The following is a 23,516-nucleotide window of genomic DNA, read 5'->3' as shown; positions in this document are numbered from 1 at the left end:
AAAAAGAGAAAAACGTTAACATCGAATACAGATTTAAGCGTCTGGAAGTCTATTCTGAAAGTATGTGTGTGGAGTGTAACCATATATGGAAGTGAAACATGAACGATAAACAATTTAGATAAAAAGAGAATAGAAGCTTTCGAAATGTGGTACAACAGAAGAATGCTGAATATTAGGTGGATAGATAATGTAACTAATGAGAAGGTACTGAATATTCTGGGGAGAAGAGAAATTGGTGGCACAACTTGACTAAAAGAAGGGGCTGGTTGACAAGACACATTCTGAGACATCAAGGGATCACCAATTGAATACTAGAGGGAAGTATTGGGGAGAGGGGGAGGGGAGGGGAATCGTAGAGAGGGACCTAGCGATGAATGCAGTAAGCAGATTCAGAAGACTGTAAGTTGCAATAGTTATCTGGAGACGAAGAAACTTATACAGGGTAGAGTAACATGGAGAGCTGCAATGAACCACTGTTCGCAGTGAAGACCAGAACAACAACAACAACAACAACAACAACAACGACAACAACAACATCATTTTGTGCATAATTCTTTCTATTTATACCTGGCTGGCTAACGCTGACAGCGTGCTGTGCTTAATGATACTGTTCAGACCATATAATGGTAGCTTCTTTTCATTTTTTTTGTTCGGATTACGACAGCATACTTCGTCTTGAATCACGGGCGTTCAACAAAAACAATATATTACGAGCCTGAACACATTTCACATTTTATCTTTCTTAGAAGACCTCCGGCAATTGCGGTTATATTGCTGCCTATTTCGCAGAATAGAGGCTATAAAAAGCAGAGCGGGGAACAGATGTATAAGCATCGCCCATTTAAAGTTGCGAATGACTGTTTTCTCCTCCCTCTACGAGAAAGGCAACAGCTCGAAGAACTTTCGCTTTCACGAATTCAGCAGTCGCCCGCGGTCCTAAAGCCTGAACTAGCGGTATAAGAAGCGCAGAAAATCTGATTACCTCCAGAGATGGAGTTAATAAAATACGTCTCGTGAATACCCACGCCGGCGGCCTTGTCTTGAGGGCTCCGACTCCTCCATATTTTGCGGTCGGATCCGCGCTGAATGGGGAGATAATTTCATTAGTACCAACCGCGCGCGCTTGATTTCCCTTGTCGTCGTCGTCCTCTTCTATTTCGGATGCAAATTGACTCCTTCAATTACGTTGTCCCTAATAGGATTTCAGCTGTCGGATTAATCTGACGCGCCGGAGACGCGCTAAAGAGCTGACGGCGCGCAGTCAAAATTCTCTAACCGATAGGCCTTTCCTAGAGGTGTGTTTTTCGCCTGCGGTTCTCCCGAGTAACTGGGGAAAGTTCGGTACAGGCCCAACCAAAATAAACAGCCCCTTACAAGCAGAGTAGGACAAAAGTCTTACATCGCCTTTTAACGCACTGAGCAAAGTTGGTTGCCAATCGCTGCAAAGTAATATGTTTTTTCTCTCACCTCTTGTTCTTGACTCCGTGAATAACTTTCAAATCGAACCTTGGGCAACAGGCAAAATAGTAAAAATATTTGCTTAAGCGCGGCGCTATGAAGCCAAAGCGAAATGTCCCTTGCCTGGTAGTCAATGAGTTTTGTTCATAAAGTACTTCACTTATTTTTCGACCTTGGCTGCCTTTAGGTGAATGATTTTGCCGTTGTTGTGGTCCTGTCAGACCGAAGACAGGTTCGACGCAGCTCTCAATACCACTCTATCCCGTGCAAGCCTCTTCATATCCTAATAACGCTGCCGGCTTACTGTATTCATCTCTTGGTCTGCCTCTACGGTTTTTACTCCCTCCCATACTTCCCTCTAGTGTGATAGCTTGATGTGTCAGAATGAGTCATATCCACGGAGCCCCTCCTTTAGTAAGGTTATACCACAAATTTCTTTTCTTCCAAATCCTATTCAGTACTTACTAATTGGTAACATGATCTACTCATCTGATCCTCAGCATTCCTCAGTAGCACTACATTTTAAAACCTTGTGTTCTCTTCTTTTTTGAACAGTTTATCGCCCACATTTCACTTCCACACAAGGCTACCCGCCAGGCAAACCTTCAGAAAAGAGTTACTAACATTTAAATCTATGATCCGTGTTAACAAATTTCTCTTCTTCAGAAACGCTGTTCTTCCCATTGCCAGTGTACATTTTATATCCTCTCTACTTCAGCCACCATAAGTTCTTCTATTACCGAAATAGCAAACCTTATCTACTACTTTTAGAGTTCATTTCCTAATCTAATTCTTTCAGCATCACCTGATTCGTTCGAATACGTTCTGTTATCATTGTTTTGCTTTTGTTGATGTTCATCTTACATCTTTCTTTCAAGACACTACTCGATCCGTTCAATTGCCCTTCCGAGTCCTTTGCTGTCTCTGACAGAATTACGAAGTCGTCGGCAAATCTCCAAAGTTTTTATTTCTTCTTCCTGGACTTTAATGCCCACTCCAAAATTTTCCTTGGTTTTCTGTACTGCTTACTCAATGCACAGATTGAATAACATTTGGGATAGGGCACAATCCTGTCTCACTCCCTTCTCTAATACTGCATCCCTTTCATGCCCCTCGACTCTTATAACCAACATCTGGTTTCTGTGCAAGTTGTAGATAGCCTTTCGCTCTCTGTATTTTACCACTGCTGTCAGCAGAATTTCAAAGAGCACGGCAGTCAACATATTCAAAAGCTTTCTCTAAGTCTGCAAATGCTATAAACGTAGGTTTGACCTTTCTTAACCTTCTTGATAGGAGAGAAATCATAAGGTCAGTATTGCCTTGTGTGTCCTACATTTCTCTGCAGTCAAAACTGATCTTCCCTGAGGTCGTATTCTTCAGCTTTTCCAATCTTCTGTAAAGAACTCGTGTTAGTATTTTGCAACCATGACTCATTGGTAATATTCACACACATCAGAAAAGGCGCTCCTTGGAATCGGAATTATTGTATTCTTCTCGAAGTCAGAGTATATCGCGTGTCATATACATATTGCACATCAGACGGAAAAGTTTTGACATTGCTGGCTCTCCTGAGACTATCAATAGTTCTGGCGGAATGTCGTCTACTTACGGAGTCTTGCTTGGACTTGGGTCTTTCATTTTCTATCAAATTCTTCTGGCAGTGTTATATCTCCCATCTCATCTTCATCTTCCTCCTCTTCCATTTCCATCATATTGCCCTCAAGTACATCTCCCCTTATGAATTAACAAGCAATTCGCACTCATTTAAATATATGGCAGAAAGAGTCAGCCTTCAGGAACTGTGAAACGAACCCTGTCGTTCAGGACCGTTTGCCACAAAGAGTGGAGATTCACCACGAGTTGGGGAAACTCACAGACGTCTATTGTCTATTGAGGCCTAAGCGCTGTGGTGTGCGAGTGAGATAGACGAGAACCTACGTCATAGGCAAAGCCAGTAGGAGCCGTTTGTGGCCAAGGAGACGTAGCGGTGTTAAATATGGAGGAAATAAGATCAGCCATAAAGGGAAACATTTATGGAAACTATTTAATTCTGTAGTAATTCAGGGAATGAAGAAACACTAATTTTAATCTGCCATCCTCTATAAATTTTCATGGTGATCCCAACAAAACTTCAATATTGATCATATCTATAATAGTTTAGGATTTGCTGTTAAAGTGAAATTAACAAGTTTTGTAACAAAGACCTGAATGCTAAAATCTGAACGCTTTGGTCGATCTTAACGATCGACATTACATATAGAAGCGCATCATTAAAATGACAAACGTTGTAAATATCACCTCTGTAACTTTATTTGTTTAAAAGATATAGTAAATTTAAACTATCAGTATTTTCAGTTAAGCACCAGATCATCATTTCCTCCACACAAAACACAATGAAAGATGACAGCATGACACCTTATTGAACCATTAGGTACTAGAATATTTTTTGTAAAGTTTAATGCCTAATAGTTACTTTTGTTCTATATTTATTTATCAGAAAGCACACTGGTGCAAGGCTACTGGCCGTGGCATTCAAAACTAAGAAGGAAATTGTATTGGTTTTATGTAAGAGAATGTAGCGTTTATTACGTCATGGGTATTATTGTTACTTTATTTAGAAGGTGAAAGTGGTCAAGCTTTGATTCTTTAAATATGTTAAAATGTAAAATAATGTGGAATAAGCTGTAGCCAATCAGATGGACTGCTCAGGAAAGAGAACTGCCCCAGTCAGTTGAATGAGGGCATCCGGTGCGCCGGAAACGCGGCCGGGGACGGGCAGAGGGACAGTGCTGGTGTAGACACGAAAGCGTACAAAATGGTTCTCAGCACAATGTGACTTAACATCGGAGGTCATCAGTCCCCTAGAACTTAGAACTACTCAAACATAACTAACCTAAGGACATCACACACATCCATGCACGAGGCAGGATTCGAACCTGCGACCGTAGCGGTCTCGCGGTGCCAGACTGAAATGCCTAGAACCGCTCCGCCACACCGGCCGGCGTGAAAGCGGACAGTTCGGCTGGAGACATTAAAGGGTACAGTTCTGAATGAGACACGAAAGCGGACAGTCGGTCTTTAGGCAGCTAGGTAGTGAAACGACTTAGAAAATTTCGCGTCGTGTGGTATCGCGGGACTTCGTCTCTGAGCGGTGAGCAGCTGCGCGCCTGGTGTGAACTCTTAACATTTCGTGTAAATATCGGGGTGGAATATCGGACTTGTGTTTTGCGATGAGACTGTGAATGATCGAACCGTGTCAAATGGATATGGGCCCAAGTGTAATGGTAATTCTAAATTCGACCACTTTCGCTATTAGTTTTCTTTCTGAATCAACATTATTCTAACCAAGTCGCAACTGTGTGGGCTACATCAGTTATGGGTCGTTATTTTAGTTCCCATATTATTATTACTCTTATTATATGTTACACTAAATTCCTTTCACAGAACTTCGCAAACTTGCCATCAGCTAGCCAATTAACCAAGGGGTCACAAGTATCTAATTTAGGGCGTGTAATGCGACACGTGCGGTTCAACCCCTAGACGTGTTTGAGCCAAGACATTTCGACGAAGAGGAACCGCATGTGAGCCCGAACATCTTTGGGATGTTAGCTCGCATCCTGTATAGACCCTTTATATATTCCTTCCACCTTTCAGCTGTCCCTTTTTTCCGTAGGAATGATTTTCCACTTGAACTTCTGATATTCATACAGCTGCTTCTCTTTTCTCCAAAGGCCATTTTAATTATCTTTTAGGCGGTATCTATCTTTCCTCTAACGATACATGCTGCTAAATTCTTAAATTTGTCATGTAACCATCCCCACTAGCTCTTTTGCACTTCCTAGCAATATCATTTTTAGACGTTTGTAGTCCGTTTCGGCTGCTCCATTTGCTGCATTTTTACAGTTTCTCCTTCCATCAATTAAATTCAATATCTCTTGAGTTACCCAAGGATTACTAAGCCTTGTGGTTTTACCTATTTGATCACCTACTGCCTTCATTATTTCATCTCTCAAAGCTACCTGTTCGTCTACCATATTATCTATTCCCCCTGATGCAGTCAATCTTTGCCTAATGCTTCATCTGAAACTCCCAACAACCTCTGGTTCCTGCAACTTATCCACGTCCCATCTCTTTAATTTCCTGCCTTTTTGCAATTTCTACAGTTGTAATCTACAGTTAATAAGGTATAAATTTTAACAACTTTTCTGATATCTTGACCACACTGTTCTTTATTTCGAAGATCACCTTCCGTCATTTTCAAAGGCTATAAAATACAACAGGAAACTTGAATCGGAAGATATGAAAATATGTTACATTTCACCGTTGATTACAGTCATAGTGTAATGAGAAGAATACAACTTTCTAGCTCACTAGTGTTATGTCAATCATATAAAGTTGTTCATTGGATCCATTGTATCTCGTCAACATTCTGAGTCACGAGGCAAGTGAAAACTGCTACCAAGGGACAAATTGAAAGTGAAATAGACTAAACCGCTCGGCAGCGCTGGATACGTGGTATGCGCTGTGTTTGTTTGCTTAGGTCTGCTTTTTCATCGTTACATGGTATAAAACAATTTAATCACTAAACTACTAATGGAAAACGCAATTACAATATTTTACAACAGGTATTTCCTTACAAGAGTATGTGTAACAGATCTTTTGAGTGGTGGAAAATAACACACTGGAAGAGTACGAGGAGTGGCGCTAGCGTATGTGAATCCAACTGTATATTAACAAACAATGTTTTATATACAACTTACAGCACATAAATTACCAGCATCAGAAAACAATTCATAAAAAGCATTTTATAAGAATTTACAAAGTCTAGAAATACCAGTTGAGGCATGTAGCACATTTTGGTTTCTGCCAGTGGGACATATGCATGTACACAGGAAATTCAAACAATTTGAGAAGGTGCAATCTTGGAACTCCATCCAACAATTCCATCAATAGCGTATGACATCCATCCCACATTTTCTTATCGACACTCATTAAGCCCTAAAATCAGTTTAAAGTACAATCCGAAGTACAATGATATCAAAGAAAGTGCAATATTACTGCAATGATGCAATGGCAATTGTGCTACCTTACGTAACATGTTCTCTCTTCTTTGTATTACATGTCGCAGTTAAAAAAACGTAACTGTAATTGCACATATTACAATTAAAAATTAATAAAAGGTATAGAGATTAGTAGAGGGTGGGAAGGGAATACCTTTAGAAATGTTACATAAGGTCTTCTGTACTTCTATGAGCATAAAACTGTTTTCTGTGAACAGCAAACATTATAAAATGTCATGATAAAGAGGGTGGGGGGTGGGGGGGGGGGGTGGGTTGAAGGGATGAACAAGATTGTGGCTAATTGAAAAATCCGTTAAAATTGTCTATAGAACTGTGGTTACAAATATTTTATAAAATGACAACATCAAATAAAATAATGCGAATGCATTATGGAACAACATAATTGTGGCATTGTATTTTACGATGTTGGTTAGTCACAGAAAACACTTTTATGGACATAAAACCACAGAAGGTTATCTGTAACATTTCAAAACCTATTGCCTTACCCCCTCTACTAATTTATATTGTTTTTATTAATTTTTGATTGTAGCATATACAATTACAGCTATGGTTTGTTACATAATTATCTCTATTTCTGTAAGATTTTTATTTGATTATTGGAGAAAGAACTGTTACATGCAACATAAGTAAAAGTGAACAGGTTATGCAAAGTAGTACAATTGCCAGCGTACCATAGCAGTAATATGGCACTGCTTTTTACATGATTGTATTTTGGATGGTGCTTTAAACGTATGATTGGGGTTTAAGGAGTGTCGATAAGACGGTCTGGGATGGCTGTCATATGCTATTGATGAAACAGATGGATGGGGTTCCAAGCCTGCACATTCTCAAATTGTTTGAATTTCCTGTATACATGCATTTGCTCCCATTGGCGCAAATAGCAATGCATGGGCGCCACCTGTTCCTCATAAGTGAATGCAACATGCCGCAATTGATACTTCTAGAATTTGTAAACTCTTATAAAATGGTTTTTATCAACTTTTACAGAGGTTAATAATTTATACGCTGTAAGTTGTGTATAAAAGAATTGTTTATTAATAGACAGCTAACTCATGTACCCTAGCGCCACTCAGTGCACTCTTCCAGTGTTATTTTCGACAACTCACAAGATCTGTTACACATTGTCTTGTAAGGAGAGGAGTGGCCAAGCGGTTCTAGGCGCTTCAGTTCAGAACCGCACTACTGCTATGGTCGCAGGTCCGAATCCTGCCTCGGGCATGGATGTGTGTGGTGTCCTTAGGTTAGTTAGGTTTAATTAGTTCTAAGTTCTAGGGGACTGATGATCTCAGATGTTAAGTCCCATAGTGCTCAGAGCCATTTGAAGTAAGGAAATAGCTGTTGTAAAACATTGTAATAGTATTTTCCATGTAAGGTTTAGTGATAAAATTGTTTTATACAATGTAACAATGAAAACGCAGCTCTAAGCAAAAAATGCAGTGTGTACCACGTATCCAGCGCCGCCTAGCGATTTAGTCCATTTGGCTTCTAACTTGCCCCTTGGTAGCAGTTTGCACTGTAAGGTGGCGTGGTCTACTGATCTTCATTTCTTACATATTCCGACCTCACCATCGTATTCTGCGTATCAAGACGTTTCATTTGAGCCCAGACTCGATAGGGTAGAGTCAATTTTACATATTTCCCTTTAATCGATATGCAAATCTAATAAATGAATCGCAAGTGCGCACCGAGATTAAAAAGTCGAAGCTGGCGTACACAAACATTCAACACACGACGCTCACAGGAGTTTTTGTTCGGCAGAGGCAACCAGCATGCTGGAAAATCCGTAGGAGGGTGAGTTAGCATGCAGCTGCACCGGCCAGCCGACCGCCCTGGGACCAAATAGTTTTTTACCAGAGAAAAGGGATAATGACTTGCGTGTTCACCTTAAAACAAAACCCGCTGTATTGTTTGAGAGAGCCCCAGCATACACATTTTTTGACAGACCTAGTGCGCAGTTTCAGAGTTCTCACAGGTGGACAGTAAATGCTAATGCAGATGCTATATATTTCCGGATTGGTCAGCTTAAATGAAGCTACATTCTCCTGTTTGTAAGAGTAACGCTGATTGGCGGACTATTTCTGACGCATTGAGCCGGAGGAGTGAGGGAAAGACAGTAGATGATATACCCTTTCGCTTTTTGCGTGCAGAGGAGTAGTTCTGGTGATGCCCTTGAAGCGGGAACACATAGTGGGAGCGAGTGCGCTCGTGCATGTATACAGAGAGTGAGGAACAAAGCCTCTACTCAGTACTGCACTGAGAGAGCACCTCTGTCGCTAGCAAGTCGGAGTGATACTCTATATTGAGTCACTCGCGATTAAGTGTTTGTTCACTGTGTTGGCAGCAACACTTAATGTGTGGTGTGAACACAGACAGAGCGTTAGTTAGCGCCTGCGAGCGAAAATCGAATGGCATCGAGGTGGACTGGTTATCTGATCGGTGTACCACGCCAATAGTTAGACTAGGGGCAGATAGGAGCCCTTGACTTCATCAAGGTATAGTGAGCGTTCGATTGGCGAAGGTCAATCCAGATAGAAAGAGATAGTTTTGTTATTTTTCAGCAATGAACGACGCAGGCAGCAGTCTTCGCTGCTCACGGTATTGTGCGCTACAGCATAGGCGATCCCCATGTTTCCTCCATTAGAAATAATATTCCTCGTTCACGTCACTCCATTACATTTCTCACGCAACAGCCTCGACCGTACTTACAAAAATTCAATTGCATGATTATTCAAGTTGAGTAGGTGTGGTTCTCAGTCATTCTGCTGAGTAAATAACATTCTTAAAGAAAAGGGATGAATCAGCTTCCCACGCTTTGTATATAAATTTCATTAACAGAATTCCTATCCATAAGAAGTAACTTCCTATTCCTCAAAGAACCCGGAAATTTGTGTATCAGTTTATAAATAAAAGTACACTTGATTTTCTCAGATTTTGCAATAAAGAATATTTTCTGTTCGTTTAATGTTTTTCTTACACTAACTAGTAATACTATAGTACCCACATATCCCATTAGTTACGTAAGAAAATAGAATATTTTTGTGTCTTTTCCTCACAGTGGATGACTCCAGAAGATATTTATTGTTGTAAGTTTTTCAGGCAGTTCTTTTTGGTACGTTAGGAGCGTCTGTCTAACTGTTGTAGTAGTGTGGGGTGGAAATTGCTTCTTGCAGGAGCCAAAGGGTACTTGTCAGATCAATCCGTTGCGCAACTCGTCAACATAACACCCACACACTTACAGCATTTACCTCGTGACTGAGAATGTTGATGAGATACAATGTATCTAATAAACAATTTTGTATGATTGACACAACACCGGTAAGCTAGACAGCCATATCCTACTCCTTATACTATGTCTCTGATCAATGGTGAATTGTAATATACTTTCATATCTTCTGATACCAGTTGTGTGTTGTATTTTATAGCCAAGGGGAATGATGGAATGTCGAAACGCATAAGATCGCAGAAATAATAAAATGTGTGGTCAAGACATCAGAAAAGTTATTAATGTGCATCCAATGGCCGCTCAAAGCCGTAAGCCGTGAATTGTGCTCAGCATCCATCAATCTCTTAGAATTTAAGGTCCGCTTCTGAAATCTTTGTGTTACCATTATATAATCAGTCTGAAACCTTCCGGTGTTTCCAAGTCTCATCTACAAGGTGTCCAGAAAAGGACTCTCTGATTTCAAAATTAAATATCTCGAAAACAAAGATCGATAGAGGAATGCAGTAAACGGTATGTTTATTGTGAAAGCTGTAAGAGGTTTATACAGCAGTTTGAAATAATAGTTACAAAAGCTGCTAACAGATGGCGCTGTAATCGCCATACGTAAAGCCCAGTATAAATAGTGATTCGAAGCCCAGAGCGATCAGTTCCACTATTGAAACGTGAAAGGAGGTTAGCGTACCGAAGGAAGAGATTAAAACCATGTACTCCATTGAACAACGCGTTTTTCTGGTGCTAGAGTACCACAGGTTAGAAGAGAGTCCTACGGCAACAAGGCGAAGTTTTCAAGCACGATTTAATGTTCCAAAAGAACCCGATGCGAAAACCATTCCTACGCTCTTCGCGAAATTTCAACGAACAGGCAGCGTAACTGATGATCTAATGGGGCATGTTGGCCGCAAGCAAACCGCATTTACGCCTGAAAATATCGCCACAGTTTCTGGAATTATTCAGCGAAATTCAACGTCATCCGTCCGTTGAATTGCATCTGAGACTGGTTTGAAGCGTTCCAGCACGCAGAAAATACTGAGAAAGAGCCTACACATGTTTCCACTCAAAATTCAAACGCACCAGGCCATACCCGTACGAGCTGTGCAACAAAGGGTTGCCTTTGCTAATCAGATGCTCACAATGATTGATAGTGAAGAGTTTGATGTTGGCTACGTCTGGTTTACAGATGAAACACACTTCCACCTGAATGGATACGTGAATAAGCAGAACTGGCGATTTTGGTGTTCCGAAAAGCCATATTGGTGTGAAGCGAAACCCCTGTATTCTCCTAAAGTTACTGTGTGGGCTGCAGTATGCAGCAGAAGCATTATTGGCCCTTTTTTCAGTCGAGAAACGGTCACTGGTGCACGTTACGTTGCAATTTTGGAACAATTTGTCGCCACACAGCAAGCGTTAGAGGATCGACCAGGTACTGAATGGTTTATGCAAGATGGAGCCCGACCACATCGGACCGAACAAGTGTTTCGCTTTCTTGAGGAATACTTCGGGAATCGAGTCATTGCTTTGGAATATCCCAAATTTACTGGTGCAGGCATGGATTGGCCTCCATATTCGCCGGATTTGACGCCCTGTGACTTTTTTTTGTGGGGCACAGTGAAAGACATGGTCTACCCGAAGCATACCGCCACGCTGGACGAGCTTGAATTGGCGATCTCTATGGCATGTGAATCCATTTCGGTTGAGACACTACGAAATGTGATGGCGAATTTCATTCTTCGTTTGTGCCACCTCTGTAGTGCCAATGGTGAACATTTTGAAAACATTGTGATGTGATTGTTTGCAAAGATTGTTTTCATACGATTATTTCACTTATGTATGCTGATATGAGCTGTACAGCGACAGCGCCATCTGTTAGCAGCTTTTGTAACTATTGTTTCAAACTGCTGTATAAACTTCTTACAGCTTTCGCAATAAACATACAGTTTACTGCATTCCTCTTTCGATCTTTGTTTTCGAGATATTTAATTTTGAAATCTGGGAGCCCTTTTCTGGACACCCTGTATGTAGACAGTCTTCTTTCATGATACATGAACCAAATGTTAGCCATGGCGACTGTCTAAATTATGCTCTGTGCAAAATTCTACCAGCTGGCTTCCTCTGTCATTACTTTCCCCCATTCCCCATTCACCTACTTCTTTCCTTCTCTTCCTTTCCTACTAACGAATTCCAGTCCTCACTATATGAATAATTTATTTTATCTCGTCATACATTTGTTCAATCTTTTCATCATATGCTGGGCTAGTTGCACTACTCTAGTGGATGTGGACTTCATGTCCATCTCGGTTATGAAAATGCATTTGCTATGCTGTTCATAGTAGCTCACCAGCATTCCTATTTATTTATTCATTATTAAACCCACTCCAGTATTACACCTATTTGACTTTGTATTTTGACCCCTGTATTCCTCGGTCCAGTAGTCCTGTTCCCCCTGGCACCGAACTTCACTCATTCCCATCACATCTAACTTCAACTTATCCACTTCCCTTTTTAAATTTTCTAACCTACCTGCTCGACTAAGGGATCCAACATTTCACACTCCAGTCCATGGCGTTTCTACTCATGACGATGTCATCCAGTGTAGTCCCCATTCCAAATACGGATGGGGGACTCTTTTACATCCGGAATATTTTACCCAAGTGGATGTCATTATCATTTAGCCTTACAGTGGAGCTGCATGCCCTTGGAAAAAATTTGCGGTTGTAGTTTCTCCTTGCTTTCAGCCGTTTGCAGTACGAGCACAGCAAGGTCGTTTTGGTTGATGTTACAAGGACAGATCAGTAAATAATCCAGACTGTTGCCCCTAAAAATAATGAAAAGGGTGCAGCCCCTCTTTCGAAACCACACGTTTGTCTGCCCTCTCAACAGACATGCTTCCATTGTGTTTGTGCCTACAGTATGGTTATCTGTATTGCTGAGGCACACAAGCCTCCCCAACAATGGCAAGGTCCATGGTTCTTCGGGAGGGGGGGGGGGAGGAATGGGATACTAGACGACATTATCTATCAACATGGCAGAGCCCCGCCGCACTGGACTCTCACAGTGCAGGAACAACTAAACCAGATATTCAACGATCGCTGATGCGGGTGTGGTGAACCTATCTATCCCTTAGCCTCCTAATAGCCCCTATCTCCTACAGACGCTTTTGTGTTTGCGGGGGGGGGGGGGGGGAACTTCGTGAAACAGTGTTTGCACAAAGGGCACAGAGCAAGTCGACCCACTGATGCAGACCACGGATGCCTTCAGCAAATCAGTCCAGAAATGCCGCATACCACATAGCGCAAAATGGCTGCGAGGCATGATATGTGGTGCATTCGCAATGTTGGGCATACTGAGTGCAACTGTGGTGTGATAGAAACTTCAGGCACAAACACCATACTGTCCTACACATGTATGTACCGTTAACAAACAATAAATTTGCTTAGTTTCTTGAAAACGGCGTTTTACTTTTCTGACATCTAAAACCGATCACTGTGTAGAATCAGTTGGTGAAGACCAAACGAATATGAGTGAAACTGGTATTGAAACATTAGACACGAAATTTAGTGATGTTCTCAAAACAAAGGATGAGGTTACTGGTCTCGGCGGTACAGGTCATCCACTTCAGGGTGCATGGACTGATTCAACGTCTGTAAAGACAACACTAATGTGATTCACGTCAATTTGAGAGAATTCGAGGAAAAAGAGAAATTTACCGAAGTAGTGAACGAAACTATGACAGTTAATGTGACTAAACTTACACGGAAGGCTAAATCGGAAGAGTAATAACGGTGTCATCGGGAAAAAAAGAGGAAATAGCATTAGTAAAAATGACGCAGCATATTAGGTTATTGCATGCAAAGTTCACACTTTGTCAAAGAGAAAGAAATGTGTGGTCATTGACAGTCATGAGTCAGTTAGAGTACAATGCAATGGGCACAACAAGAAGTATTACAGTGGGTTGCATACATATTTAAAGTAGCTCAGATGTGAACAGTGATCACCAAAGGTGTCAACAATGTTGTTGGTTTGCATGTGAAAGCAATAACGGAAGAAGCAAATACGATGTTGTGTTGGTGCAAATGAGGTTTGAATAATTATCTCAGGGAGAAGCAATCTTTGCTATGGCAGGTAACTGAACACTACCAGGAGCACGAGTTACTTGACTTTACTATCTATTTTTTTCAGTTCTTCCCTATTCTGTAATTCAGATCTACACCTATTATATTCATTATTCTTTACTATTAGAGTTAAGTTTTAGAGAAGGAAGCAATGTAATTTAAGAGTAGTGAGAAAAGTATATTGACTAAGTAAAGACATATTTAGACAGAAAATCATATGCACATGCAAACATTATGTAAGTATGACAAGAGAGTACGGAGACATGACAATATTGTACCAATATTTGACGGTGATATGTAAAGAACAAATGAAACTAAGACATTATGAATCACTCAGGGTATCTAGAAAAGCAACAAGCAATAGCATGTCTTGATTTAGAGAACAACTTTATCTTTGCGTTAGCAGTAAGCACACTCACGGTTGACTGAAGAAAGACTGAAACATTTATGATTCAAACTATACAGTGAAACAATAAATTATTTCCTAATGTACACGAACTCTATATTAGCATGAGACTCATTAATGTGCACAGTTTGTCAATGATCACGGTTTCTTAAAATATAAAACAAAGATAATCAAAGATCTTAAGAAACAAATGACACCGAGATACATAGTATTGTGTAGTATTTTATCTGTTCGCCGCAGCAGAAGAAGTGGATTAGACAAAACTAGGTAAGTGATCTGACGAAATAACGAAGCTATGAAGTAGGTGTTATTACACACAGATACCACACTCTCTCGTGGTCATAATAATGTGTCAAATATGAAGAATATTTTGTATTTGTAGCAACAGTTTATTAGGTGAGGTGGTTTTTTTCCCAATAAGATTTATGTTGAAGTTTAGTACCGAAAGGATGCTCTTGCCAATGAGGTTTATGGTGTACTAGGGAACAGCCAACAAGTAAGCTGGCCAAAATGAGTTGTGTTTGTGGAGATTATTTAAGGTGATGTGTAAGTCGGCCAACTATTTATTTGCTAGAGATGGAGGTATTAGATTTAAGGCGATTTGGTTTCTGCCAATGATTACTAAAAAGTAACGGATTAGACATATACACCCGGTAAGAATAGCATAGCGTTAGCGATATGAAAGACATTAGCGAGGCAAGATATAGTATTTAAAAAAAGTATTAGGACTAATTCCACAATGTAGTGAACAAGCGGGAACTCCATGCACTTAACGTAACCTGTGCTTTCTTTGCACATAAGATTAACTCGGCTATGGAGTATTTAATTAGCTTAATGACATGAGTCACATTTTCATAAGAAAAAGTTTTATTGCAACAGAGACAATAACATACCGAGACAATAGCTTGAGACGTTGAGCCGTGTGTACACATGCACACATATGGTTAACGAACACTGTTTCACAAGTTTTGAAATAGAGACGAGATGACAGATACGTTTTTTGTTTGTAAAAATGAATTTAGGTCACAGGTAGCAATAGAGAAAAAGGTATGAACGTCTAACTGTCGGCGGCCACAAGCAGAGTATAACGAACAGTCAAATGAAAACGAGACAGATAGAAAAAGTAAACTGTTTATTATTTCAAAAGTAAACGCCACAACTGTTAATACGTTTATCCCACGGTTAATGCCTTCATGGAAAAATGTTTGGAGTTGCCTGTGGAACCATGATGACGGTGGCGATTGTCTTTCTTGTGGGCTCGAAAAATATGGAAATCGCATGGTGACTAGTCGGGACTGCATGGAGGAAACGTCTATGTGTGATTACGTCATGTGGCCGAGCGGTTCTAGGCGCTGCAGTCTGGAACCGCGCGACCGCTACGGTCGCAGGTTCGAATCCTGCCTCGGGCATGGATGTGTGTGATGTCCTGAGGTTAGTTAGGTTTAAGTAGTTCTAAGTTATAGGCGACTGATAACCTCCGATGTTAAGTCCCATAGTGCTCAGAGCCATTTGATTACGTCACGTCATGGGGAACAACAAAATGTTCACTGATGTTTCCTGTCGAAGCTAAGCGTCCTGTACTTTTCACCAACCTTGGGATGACGAGAATTCACCGAACTGGCTGGCTCCATTAGTCCAGTATGCTGCATACTACCTACCCCAGTAAACTGATAGGGTGATTTTCAACAGCAAAACGTTAAGATTGAGTGTTTCTCAGTGGTGAAAGACATTTTGGACGCAAAACAGAAACTCAGACTTTGCTGAAACTATCTCCTTTCTAACTTTGATGAGCGTGTCCCCTTTCATATGGAGCACATGAGGAGTACTATTTTTTCTTCAATCTCTGATCGGGCACAAAATTTAAACCACAATGAAAATCCGATGAAGCAGTATCTCTCGTATGCTCGCCGATCGCGCTACCTAGTACTTTCCAGTTCTGAGCACACAGTGAGCACTAAAGATGCCTAGAAGCGAGTCTCCCGCCAAGTGTGAAGTGCCTGCTGCTGACGGGTTCCGCCTGATTTCATGCAAACCACGTAACGGAACTGTCATGCGTTTCCCTCTTCATGACAGTGCCCGGCTGCACACTGCAGATGCAACGACTCTTCTGCAGGGTTTTCGAGGGGAAGTGTTTGATCACACACCACACAGCAAGAACTTGACTCCCTTTGGGTTTCATCTCTTCGCTCTCATGAGTCGCTGGCTACAAGGACAGCATTTTGGCACAGACAGCGCAGAAAAGTAGCATAAAGACATGCAGCTGTCTTCTATGATGAGGGTGTTGGAAAGCTGTTAGCACATTACGACAAAATAAGTCTGAGCAGCGGCAATGTAGAGAAGTAGGTGGAAGGTGTAGCTAAATATTTCAAATAAAACATTTTTGGTTTTCACTGTGGCTTCAATTTCGCGACCATCTACATCTATGTTTATACTCAGGTATCTAATGTAAAGTGTATGAGGGTAGGGTGCACCCCACTGTACCAGTTTTCGTGTGGGAAGAATGATTGTGCAGGAAGAATGATTGTTTAAATGCCTCTGTGCGTGCTGCAGTTAACCTAATGTTGTCTTCACGATTTCTATGAAAGCGATGTGTAGAGACTTGTAGTATATTCCTAGAGTCATCAATGAAAGCCTGTTCTTGAAACTTTGTTATTACTAACAAGCAAATTCTCGGCAGGGTTTTCTTCTATCTTCAAGAGTCTGTTAGTTCAGTTCTTTCAGCATCAGTGTGACACTCATCCAAGGGTCAAATAAAACCACGACCATTCGTGTTGCCCTTTTCTGTATGTATTCAATATCCCCTGGTAGTCTTATTTGGTATGGCTCCCGCACACATGAGCAATATTCTAGAACCGGTTGTATGAATGATTTGTAAGCAATCTATTTTGTAGACTGACTGCACTTACCCACTATTTTGCCCATAAACCAAAGTCCACCACCTGCTTCACCCACGACTGAGCCTATGTGATCGTTCCGTTTCATGTTCCCGCTAAGTGTCACACTCACGCAGTTGTATGAGTTAACCAATTCCATATGTGACTCACTGATATTATATTCACAGAATATTAAGCTTTTTTTAGTTTTGTGAAGTGCACAGTATTACATTTCTGAACATTTAAAGCAAGTTGCCAATCTCTGAACCACTCTGAAGTCTTATCAAGACCTGACTGAATATTTGTACAGCTTCGTCCAGACTGTGCTTTGTTGCAAGTAACTACATCATTCGCGAAAAGCCTGAGATTGCTATTAATATAATCCTCAAGATCATTAATATACAACACGAGCAGCAGGGGTCCTAACAGACTTCCCTGGGGTACACTCGAAGTTAGTTATCCATCTGTTGATGACTGTCCATTCAAGATAACATGCTGTGTCCTCCTTATCAATAAACACTTAATCCATTCACTAATTTCGTCTGATACCCCATGCGATCTTATTTTCGATAATAATATTGAGTCAAACGCTTTTCGAAAATCGACAAATCACAGCATCCACATGACTGCCTTGATCCATGACTTTCAGGATGTAATGTGAAAAAAGTGAGAGTTGGATTTCACATGATCTGTGTTTAAGAAATCCATGCTGGTTGGCATGGAACAGGTCTCTCTGTTCGAGGTTTCGCACTATGTTTGAGCTCAGAATATGTTGTAAGATTTTGCAACAAATTATATCAAGAATATTGGACCCTAGTTCTGTGGATCACTTCTATTACGCTTCTTGTCGAAAGACGTGACTTGTGCTTTCTTCCAGCTACTGGGCACAGTCTTTTGTTCGAGGGATCCACAATAAATTATAGTTGACAGAGGGCGTAACTCAGCCTCAAATGGGATATATAACCCGATAGAGACCCGATCGAGGCCTGGTATTTCGCTCAATTTTAGCAGTTTTAGTCGTTTCTCAACGCCATTGGCACTAACATGTATTTCACTCATCTCTTCAGTACTACAAGAATTAAACTGGGACAATAAGTCTTGGTTTTCCTTTGTAAAGGAACATTTGAAAACAGAGCTAAACATTTCTGCTTCTTCTTTGCTACTTTCAGCTTCAGTTCCTGCCTTATGCGTGAGTGATTTTGGTTTTTTGAAAGATCTTTAGACAATATTCTGATATGGAAATCACTGAAGAATTCACACATTACTCCATTGACTGCAAAAAGAGTTTCATTCAGCATCTCTCTGTCTGTAGTCCTACGCTTCATTTTATACCTGTTATACAGTAGGCTCTGTTTCTTTAGAAGTTTCTTTCCAGTGGCTGTATACCATGGAGGATCTCTCCATCATGAACTGTTCTACTGCTTGCATATATGGTGCATGGTCAACTACTACCCCGAACTTGAGCCATAGTTCCTCTACATGTTTCTGTTATGAACTAAAGCTATCAAGTTCCTCATTGAGATAGGACACTATTCTGCTTATATGTCTATTTTGCTGATCATATCTTTCCGTTTGTTTCAATTGCCCATTGTAATTTGGTATTTATTGCTGCTGTAAATGTTTTGATGTGGAAATCCTCCAAGAGGTCAAGTCTGTTTGTTGCTATTAGATTTAATATATTTCCACCATGAGTTGAGTGGGTTTCTGAACTATCTGTTCCAGGTAGTTTACAGAGATGGCATTTAGTAACGTTTCACAGGATTTCTTGTCACGTCCATCACCACTGCAGCTATAATTATTCCAGTTGACTGTTGGATGATTAAAGTCGCCTCCAATGATTACAGTATGATTAGGGAACTTACGTACAAGCGTTCTGAGGTTTTGTCTATAGTTTTCGGTTACATCTCCTGTGTTTCCTACAGCTGTCGTTATCAGAATTGGATGGTGAGTCACGTAATCTACAAAACCCTTGTGTGCACCCCACGTACAGTCATCTACCTGGATAGCTGCTTCTGATGTGTAGTGCACACCTGGAACATTTACGTGCACCCTACAACTCTCAGCGTTATGGCCAAGTCTAGGAAGTTACAGATCCTTTGAAGCCTCTTATCCAAGCCATCCACTCGAATCAGAGACGGTAGGCACGATCTGTTCCGGGAACAATGCTGCACATTGTGAGCTTCGTTGAAATTCCGTGAGCAAGGGATGGTATTCTCATCCCCGTCCGTTAGGCGTTGGAATGATCCAAGTATGACCTCGGAGCTCAGACGATAGGCATAATCTATTCGAACGTGCATCACAATCTGTAGTTAGTTGTACCCTTTTTACTGAGTCGCTGCCGGAATAGCCTCTTCTGCATGCTGAATGAGGTCTCCAGGTGTTCCTTCCCATCCCTTGCTCCCATTTCCCTGAGGGGTGCCATTTTTCGCCGTATGTCTGTACTGCTGACAATGCCAAAATTCAGTAATGTGCAGTTCGTTTTGTACTACCACGAGACAGGTGAGAGAGTGTCACTGATATGATAAGCGACTTGGGATGGCAAACATTAAAAAGAGGCGTTTTTCATTGCGGAGAGATATTTTCATGGAATCTCAATCACCAACTTTATCCTCTGAATATGAAAATATTATATTGCCACCAACCTATATAGGGAAAAATGATCATCACAATAAAATAACAGAAATCAGAGCTCGTACAGAAAGATTTCAGTGTTAATTTTCTCCTTGTGCTTTAGACTGTGGAACAGTAGGGAAACAGTCTGAAGGTGGTTCCAAGAATCCTCTGCCAGGCACGTAAGTGTGAATTGTAGGGTAGTCACGTGGCTGTAGATTATAGCCCACCTAACAGTTTGCTCTCGCTGCTCCTTGGCACAAGACACAGCATGTTTCCCAACGCAATATACACTCATGCTCATAAATTAAGGATGATTGCAGAATGTGGTGACACATAACGTGGCACTACACAAAACTGACGCTAATAGCACAGGCACATAGGGAACCCACACGATCTGTAAGTATTGGTGATAAGTTGAGAAAACCGTCCCGAAACACATGTGCTACAAAACGCCACTCTTTCCTGCGCATGTACCCCGATATCAATATGGGATATGATCACCATATCGATACGTCGACCGAGAGCATCCCTGACGTGCTCGATGGGGTTTATGTCTGGAGAATAGGCAGGCCACTCCATTCGCCTGATATCTTCTGTTTCAAGGTACTCCTCCACCATGGCAGCTCGGTGGGGCCGTGCGTTATCATCCATCAGGAAGGTTCTGCAACCCTGAAAAGGCGGACATACTGGTGCAAAATGACGTCCCGATATACCTGACCTGTTACATTTCCTCTCTCAAAGACATGCAGGAGTGTACGTGCACCAATCATAATCCCACCCCACACCATCAAACCACGACCTCCATGTAGGTCCCTTTCAAGAACATTAAGGTGTTGGTATCTGGATCCTGGTTCACGACAGATGAAAGCCCGGCGAGAATCACTGTTCAGACTGTACCTGGACTCATCCGCGAACATAACCTGGGACCACTGTTCCAATGACCATGTACTGTGTTCTTGACACCAGGCTTTACGGGCTCTCCTGTGAGCAGGGATCAGTGGAATGCACCTTGAAGGTCTCCAGGCAAATAAACCATGTCTGTTCAGTCGTCTGTAGACTGCGTGTCTGGAGACTACTGTTCCAGTGGCTAAGGTTCTGAGCAAGGCTACCTGCAGTACTCCGTGGCCGTCTGCGGGCACTGATGGTGAGATATTGGTCTTCTTGTGATTTTGTACACTGTGGACGTCCCGTACTGTAGCGCCTGGACACGTTTCCTGTCTGCTGGAACTGTTGCCATAATCTTGAGATCACTCTTTGTGGCACACGGAGGGCCCATCCTACGACCTGCTGTGTTTGACCTGTCGCCCTAGTATTCCACCCTCATAACGTCATCAATATGTGTCCTTTGAGCCATTTTAAACACACAATCACCATTAGCACGTCTGAAAACGTCTGAACACTTTCTCACTGCACCGTCCTCTGACATGTACCAACACACCTCTGGGTATGTGGATTGCTGCCAGCGCCAACGAACGACGACTGCAGGTCAGATACACAGCATGATCATACCCCGAGGTGATTTAACCCCGCAGATCGCCCACCAGAGCATAGTTTCACCATGTATCAGCATTATCCTAAATCTGTGAGGAGTGTACACTGTACAAGGCACACACACGACGCAGAGCGCGTGTGTCCTGCCACCTCTTACGGGTATATACAACACAACACGCCCCCTACCGTCTCTGGGAAGCGTCAGCGAACATTTTCTCTCTAATAAAAGTGTAACCCGTCATGTGATGTGTCATCCCTAGACGTTTGTTACAAATAGTTTGAACTATCCTCTATCTACATACGTAGTAAAGTTCAAATGCAAACTGAAAACGTATCTGCTTGAGAATGACCTCAGCTTAATGGAAGAATTTCGGAGTATGTAATACTGTAATGTGTTTTGAGGGTATGTGTGTGAGTGTCAGTGTGTACATATGTGTGAACGAGAGAGCGAGACACTGCTCATAGAGGTGAGGATTTATACTTATATATATGAGGAATATCTCTCTCTCTCTCTCTCTCTCTCACACACACACACACACACACACACACACACACACACACACGGGCGCGCGCGCATTATACGCAGAGAGAATGCTGCAGGCAATCGATTACTTGTTGTCAGATGTGAAGGGGCTCGTATACCGTACTTCCTGCACAGTACAGCATTCCTCCATTGTTGTGGTCACACGTGGTTGGCTGGAACCTTGACGATGGCTTTGCTCGCCGTCACGTTCCCATGCAGGCCAGTACTGGGACACGGTCACATCCGAATTCCCCACAAATATGTGTGGTGTCACCGCCAGACACCACACTTGCTAGGTGGTAGCCTTTAAATCGGCCGCGGTCCGTTAGTATACTTCGGACCCGAGTGTCGCCACTATCAGTGATTGCAGACCGAGCACCGCTACACGGCAGGTCTAGTCTAGAGAGACTCCCTAGCACTCGCCCCAGTTGTACAGCCGACTTTGCTAGCGATGGTTCACTGTCTACATACGCTCTCATTTGCAGAGACGACAGTTTAGCATAGCCTTCAGCTACGTCATTTGCTACGACCTAGCAAGGCGCCATATTCAGTTACTATTTTACTATATTCAAGAATGTATTCTGAACAGATAATATTGTGAATCATGTGCCGTCAAGAGCGACGTTCATCATTAACGGATTAAAGTTAAGTATCAAACTAATTACGTCCGCTTTCTGAATTCTCATTCCTTGTCATGTTCCAGACCTCACGTCAGTATAGTTCTTCCCTCCTCACGCCAGCCTGCGTGAGCTAAAACGCTTGCATTTCGGCCTCCACTCGTAACACGGTGTTGACTCTTCTGCTAACACAAAAATATGGATACTGCACGATTCGATCAGCCGTCTAGGTGGAGGCCCAGAATGGATCCCATTTCAAACTCTGTCAGGTGCTGATAACGCTGTCTTATCCGAGTACGCAGCATTTCCGTGTCCTTCACAGCGATCACTCAACATCTGACATTGTTCACGCCCATTCTATACCGTAACAGGCATGATAACAACACTGAAGACGAACAACACTGATTTCCTCTGGTGGCCATCTACCTGTCGCAGTGAATTACAAATTTAATTATTTATATACCCACTGATAGTGTGTACGTGTGCGTAATTACATTGACATGTCTCGTGGACTCTCCGCTCTTTTTGTCAGGCAGTGTAACTGACGATGACCGAAAAGAGGGAAGATATAAGACGCAGACTGGCAATAGCAAGAAAGGTATTTCGAAAAAGATAAATCTGTTAACGTCGAATATATGCTTCAGTATTAGGAAGTCTCTCCTGAAAATAGTATCTACAGTGTGACCTTGTTCAGAAGTGAAACGTTAGATGAAGAGGTGCTGAATCGAACTGAAAAAGGAAACGATCACTGCATGCATCCAGACCATAGGAGGTGTAACGTCGTACCGATAACTGGGCTCATAATGCCATGTAATTTCTAAATTCGACTCGATTTTGTAACGAGTGAAATAACATCACATATCCCATCAAGCTGTAGAGTTTCATTCCCTTCCCTCCTCCCCTTCTGGGAGGTTAACTTTTTTTGGCCAGGCAGTGTATTTCGCTGCCGAAAAGCAAAATTCGTCTACTAATTCTAGCGTCTCAAATGTTCAAATGTGTGTGAAATCTTATGGGAATTAACTGCTAAGGTCATCAGTCCTTAAGCTTACACACTACTTAACCTAAATTATCCTAAGGACAAATACACACACCCATGCCCGAGGGAGGACTCGAACCTCCGCC

Source organism: Schistocerca serialis, chromosome 9 (assembly GCF_023864345.2).
Source record: "Schistocerca serialis cubense isolate TAMUIC-IGC-003099 chromosome 9, iqSchSeri2.2, whole genome shotgun sequence".
NCBI lineage: Eukaryota > Metazoa > Arthropoda > Insecta > Orthoptera > Acrididae > Schistocerca > Schistocerca serialis.
Note: the sequence above shows the minus strand (reverse complement) of the source record.